Here is a 6,845-nt window from a genome sequence, read left to right as displayed (position 1 = left end):
TGTGGGATCACTATAGTTAACTGTAACATATAGTTTCAGATTGCTAGAAGGAGGATATCGAATGTTTCCAACACAAAGAAATAATAAATGTTTGAGATAATGGATTTGCTAATTACCCTGATCTGATCACTACACATTATATGTATCAAAACATCACTATGTACCTCATGAATATATACAATTATGATTTGTCAACTTCAAAATAAAATTAAAACAAGCAAGCAAAAAACAGGCGTTAAGGCCATGTGTACACCTCATGTCACTGGCTTTCCACCTGGGATATGGAGGGAGGCAGAACTAAAACTTGTTCATGAGGTGGAACTAACTAGAGCAGAAAATTTTTGTGGGGAAAAGTTAAGAGAGTTTGGTGGGATGGGGCCAAAGGCAGGACTGGGGCTCAGAAACAAAGCAAGGGAGGCCGGGGGAGAGTTTGCAAAGCTGACAGGTTATAGAGATTTCTGTATCTTTGGTAGTGTTATGCTGAAACTGCGTACTTAAAAAGAATTGTCTTTTCCAATAGAAATGCATTCAGATCAGCAGGGCAGGATAAACGAGCCAGACTTTGGTGCTCATATATGTATGTCTGTGAGCAATGAGGGCCTGATTTTGTTATTAATTATGGCAGGAAATGCCTGGGGTGGTGGCTTCTTCTGAATTCCTCTGACTTATTAATCTCAAGTGTTGTATACTAAAGAAAGACCTCAAAACAAATGAACAGCTGGGCCTGGTGGCTGGAGCCTATAATCCCAGCAAATCGAGAGGCCAACATGGGAGGCTTGCTTGAAGACAGGAGTTGGAGATTAGCCTGGCCAACAGAGCAAGACCCCCTTCTCTACAAAAATAAAATAAAATACTAAACAATTAGCTGGGCATGGTGGTGTGTGCCTGTAGTCCCAGTTGCTAAGGAGGCTGAAGTGCAAAGATTGCTTGAGCCCAGACGTTTGAGGCTGCAGTGAGCTATGATCACACCACTGCACTCCAGCCTGGGTGACAGAGCAAGATCCTGTCTCAGAAAAGAAAAAAAAAAAAAAGAAAGAAAAGAAAAAGCAAGAAAAACTACAAACAAACAACCAAAAAGTTACCATGGACTATGGACATCCCTGGTGCCTATTTTAATGGCTCAATTTTGACACAAGATCATTAGAACGCAAAAGAGTTGAAGCCCTTTCTTTGGGAGAAACAATTTAGAGCGGGAAGGGAAAGGAAATTGTGTTTATTATACTTGTCAAGCGCTACTTTTATTTACTATATATTTTAAATTATTTCATCTAATAGTCACTGTATTTTTTTTTTAATTATGGATAAGGAAACAAAGACTCAGTGTATTTTAGAAATTTGCCAAGATCACACAGTCTCTGGCAGACCAGGTCATAGAACTGAAGTGGTCAGAGCAGAACTTTCTGAGTCATCACAGAAGCACATGGTTTTGTTTGGACCTTTTGGGTTTTGTCAGGACTTGATGCTGTCAAAAAGGGTAAAAAGGTGAGTAATCACCTTTACTCAAAGTCAACTGATTGTACATGTTAACCACATCTACAAAGCAACTCCTAGATTAGTGATTGATTGAATAAGTGGGTGCTGTAACCTAGCTCAGTTGACATAAAACTAACATCATCCTCCCCCAAACCCACATAATTCTATTTTATGATACAATAATACAAACATAACCCTGACTGAGAAATCAAAGAGAGTAGAAAGTAGCGCTTTTTTTTTTTTTTTTTTTGATGGAGTTTTGCTCTGTCACCAGCTGGAGTGTAGTGGCTCGATCTCGGCTCTTTGCAACCTCCACCTCCCAGGTTCAAGAGATTCTCCTGCCTCAGCCTCCTGAATAGCTGAGACTACAGGCGCCTGCCACCAAACCCGGCTAATTTTTGTATTTTCAGTACAGACAGGGTTTCACCATGTTAGCCAGGATGGTCTTGATCTTTTGACCTCGTGATCTGCCCGCCTTGGCCTCCCAAAGTGCCGGGACTATGGGCATGAGTCACCGTGCCTGGCTGAAAGTGACGCTCTTTTCTGATCTCAAGGATTCCCTTTGGGATCAGGAATGATAATTGGCTTCTTGCCACTTGATGTGAAGGATGGATCCTTGTTGTGGCTTAGCTGTGACTTTGCGGTCCATGGCCCAACCAGGACCAAGGCTCCTTATGTTGGATTTTTAAAGAGACGGTTTGCAAGTCTCCTGGTATTTTACTCCCACGATGATTTTAGGGGATTGATTTGGCTCATAAATGAGTCCATAACTCTTGGTTTTCTATCACTGGCCCATATGGGAGCTTCACCAATCAGAGTCAGGAATTGTCAGTTAGCTCTAAAGATCCTGTGATTCTTCCTAGTTGCTTCCCTCTTGTAAACACTCATTAATAAACATGATTTTGTGTGGCTTCATGCTCTAAAGACCTTCAGGAGCTTTAAAGCCGGTCAGTGATTTAAAACACTAAATGTGTGGCCCTGAGAACACTCATCATGTCAGCAGGCTAGCTTGTCTATCTCATAACATCGTGTATTCTGCTTACTTATAAACTTTCAAACTATTTTCTAATGGTGGTTATGTCCAAGAAACATCTGTGAGCAGTGCTAAGTTAACGCATAATTCTCCCTGATAAATTGTTGCCATTCTAAATGTGAGTGTACTTAGACATATAGTCATCAGGCAAAAACTAGTGTGTTTTTTTGTTTGTTTTTGGTTTTGTTTATTTATTTGTTTGTTTGTTTTTTGGGACAGAATCTCTCTCTGTCACCCAGGCTAGAGCCCAGGGGCGTGATCTCAGCTCAAGGCAACCTCCACCTCTCAGGTTCAAACGATTCTCCTATCCCAGCCCGAGTAACTGGGAATACAGGCACATGTCAACATGCCTGGCTAATCTGTGTGTATATATGTGTATAACATATACACATATATACACACACATATACATATATACATATATATGTATATACACACATATACATATACACACATATACATATATACATATATACATATATATATATGCTTTAGTAGTGATGGGGTTTCACCATGTTGGCTAGGCTGGTCTTGAACTCCTGACCTCAAGTGATCTGCCCACCTCAGATGTAGTGTTTTTATTTTGTGTTTTGTTTTGTTTTGTTATGTTTTGTTTTTCTTGAGATGGAGAGTGCAATGGCACAATCTCGGCTCACTGCAACCTCCGCCTCCCGGATTCGAGTGATTCTCCTGCCTCAGCCTCCCAAGTAGCTGGGATTACAGGCGCACACCATCACACCCGGCTAATTTTTGTATTTTTAGTAGAGACAAGGTTTCACCGTGTTCGTCAGGCTGGTCTTGAACTCCTGACTTCATGATCCGCCCACCTTGGCCTCCCAAAGTGCTGAGATTACAGGCATGAGCCACCGCACCTGGCCTATTTTGTGTTTTTAATGTTGTCTTTTTTCTTTTCTGACTTACTCCCTCTCTCTTTATCCCTACATTGTTTATTGTTTTCCCAGTCCTGGTTTTGCTCTTAAACAATTAAACTCTCCAGTTATCGCAGATGTGATAATATTTTTCTGATCCAGACTTTCTGATAAAACTTTTTCTTGTGGTCACTACTTTCAATGCTGCCATAGGCAATGATATGTCGTCTTTCATCAAAGTGTCATCTACTCCTTTGAACTGATGATAACAATGATGGGTTGGGATGAAGGATGGTGGGACAGGGTGTTGTTTATTTTATTGATCTCCTACTATCAGGTCTGGAGCAAGGCATAGTATTTAGCACCGAACCAGATAGATCTGACCCCTGCCCCCCACACCAGTTGGTCCAGCCAGTCTTCCTCTTATTCCCACTCCTGGTCAGGTTCTTGTTGTTTAGAATCTTACATTAAAATTTTTTGTTGTAACATAATAATTATGTACATTTATGGAGTATATGTGATATCTTGATATATGCATACAATGTGTGATGATCAAATCAAGATATTTAGGATATCCATCATCTCCAACATGTATCATTTCTTTGTGTTGGGAAGATTTCAAATCTCTTCCAGGTATTTTGAAATATATAATATATTGTTGTTAACTGTAGTCACCCCACTATATTATTGTACACTAGAACTGATTCTTTCCATCTAACTCTATGTTTATACCCATTCACTGGTTCTCTTCATACCACTCCTCACCCTTTCCAGCTTCAGGTAACCACCATTCTACTCTCTACCTCCTTGAGATCAACTCACATGTGAGTTGAGTCCAGACTCACATGTGAGTGAGAACATGCGATATTTGTCGAATAAAGAATGAAATCCCATCATTTGCAGGAAGATGGATTGAGCTGGAGGTCATTATGTTAAGTGAAATAGCCATGCATAGATTCTTACATTTTAAGAAGGATGCCATAGAAAATTTAGAGAAAATGTAAAAGAATGGTATATTGCACTGATAAAAAGGTAAAGTCTTTGAAATAATATTGAAAGCTAATATAATTTAGGTATAGTCATGTGTTGCTTAACAATGGGGATACATTCTGCATCGTCAGGCTATTTAATCTAAGTGCGAACATCAGAGCATGCTTACACAAACCTAGCTGGCATAGCTTACCACACACCTGGGCTGTAGGGTATAGACATTGCACCCAGGCTACAGACCTGAACAACATGTTAATGTACTGAATACTGTAAGCAATAGTCCTCTCCGTCCTTCCATGGCAAATTTGAAGGACCTGAGTTCCAGATAGCAGTCCTCTAAGACTGTCAGACTTGCCCCAGACTGAAAGGTGAGTAAGCAATACAAATTTCTCGTGTTAAGTCACTGCAATTCCACAATTTATTTGGTACTGCAGTATAGCCTATTTTGTCCTGACTAAATTCATACCCTTGTCTAATTCCTTTGAGTAGATTACCCACTGAAGTCTAGGATATATATACATTTTTGTATATCTTGCAGCAACAAGGATAATGTCAGGCTTATAGTAGTCTTCCCTTAAAGATATTTTAGCATTGATACGGTTTATGAAAGTCACAAATATTCCAGGTTGAAAGAGAAACAGATGGAAAATTTCACTACTCTGGGTAGTTGAAGCAACTCCAAGAGAACCAGTTAAGTAGTTTTAGCTTCAATTTCCCACTCCCACTTTATGGCCCTCATTCTTTTTCTCAACTTGCTGGAGTTATTTTTCTAAGCCCTCAGAAAACCAGTGTTTTAACTTTAGCAAACAAAATGCAAAACAAAACATGTAAGAAAAGGTTAATGATTATTTATAAATAAAATATTGTTGCCAAATGAGTCCAGTATTCACAGTTGAGCTCATGGAGTGTAGATTAGCTACATTCCTGAATAAGCAGAGCCAGTGTGGAGGCCCTCTGTGGAGTAAGCCTGCCAAGCTATAGAGGCTCAGATGAACACATGGCTTCAGACACGAAAACAGGAAATGGAAGCAGGAGGTTTACTAGGGCAAGTGGAAGAAATGAAGACAAACAAAGCCAGCTTCCCCAAAGCTGGAATCCTCCAATTTATTATTTTGCAAAATGTCATCTGAACATTGTGTTTTCTCTTCACTATGTGTGCATGTAGCAGAGATATCAGTGGTCCCCAATGTATATTTTCTCCTTTTGCTTCAGTAACAGGATCATCAATACTTAGCTGGGCATATGGCCATTCTAAAAATAAACTGTATTTCCTGGTCTCATTTGCAGCTGTTTGTAGTCACAGAACTAGGTTCTGGCCTAGGCAGTATGGGAGAAAGTGATGTACATAAGTTCCAGGACAGGTCTCTAAAGGGGGATGGGGAGAATGGAGGCCCCTTTTCCTCCCCTTTATCCATTCGGTATTGTAACATAGATATGATGGAGCACCATGAGAATGAGGACCAGACTCGTGTTGGTTAACAGAAAGCTGGATTCACCTGGGCTCAGATAATCATGGAGCTGCCGTGAAAGCTCTTGACTGCTCTACACTCAGACTTTTGCATGACAGAGAGTGCACTCTATGGTTTTCCATATCTTTAAGCCACCATGATTTAAGATTTTAAAGTTAGTGGTGAGTTGGGTCTAACTCATATGGTGTGCAATTTTCTAGTTTGTTTAAATGTGTTGTTTATTGTCTAAAATGCACACACTTGGTCCATAATGCAGACACAGGCAATGATGTATGTATGTCAATCTGGTTCACATTTTAAAAATATGGTGGGAGGGTGTTGTTAAGTGCTGAGAACTTTGTGTTGGGAATCCTTCCACTGAATATTTGTACCTGAAATGGTGTAAACACATGTCAAACTCACAATCCTTCATGGAAATAAATAGTTTATACTGTAATCAAAATTTTAAAAGAATTGGAGCTTGTGTAAAACTAAAAATTGGGTCATAAATTTGTGATCTTCCTTTTTGATGTAGGTTGTAAACTTCCCTCTTAACACTGCTTTTGCTATACCCAGAGGTTTTGGTATGTTATGTCTCTGTTTTCATTTGTTTCAAAAAAATTTTTAATTTCCATCTTAATTTCATCATTCAGGAGCAGGTTGTTTAATTTCCATGTCTTTGCATAGTTTTGAGCATTCCTCCTGGTATTGATTTCTAGTTTTATTCCACTGTGGTCTGAGAAGATACTTGATATGATTTTGATTTGTTAAAATTTATTGAAACTTGTTTTGTGGTCTAACATGGTCTATTTGGAAAATGTTCCATATGCTGATGAGAAAACGTATATTCTGTGGTTGTTAGGTAGAAGGTTCTGTATGCCACACCTCAACAAACTGAAAAAACAAGAACAAACCATGGCCAAAGCTAGCAGAAGAAAAGAAAGAGCAAAGACTAGAGTAGAACTAAATAAAATTGAGACAAAAAATATAAAAAACCAATGAAATAAAAAGTTGGTTATTTGAAAAGATAAA

Source organism: Macaca fascicularis, chromosome 4 (genome assembly GCF_037993035.2).
Source record: "Macaca fascicularis isolate 582-1 chromosome 4, T2T-MFA8v1.1".
Classification (NCBI taxonomy): domain Eukaryota; kingdom Metazoa; phylum Chordata; class Mammalia; order Primates; family Cercopithecidae; genus Macaca; species Macaca fascicularis.
The sequence above is the reverse complement of the archived record's forward strand: the minus strand, read 5'-3'. Positions refer to the sequence as shown.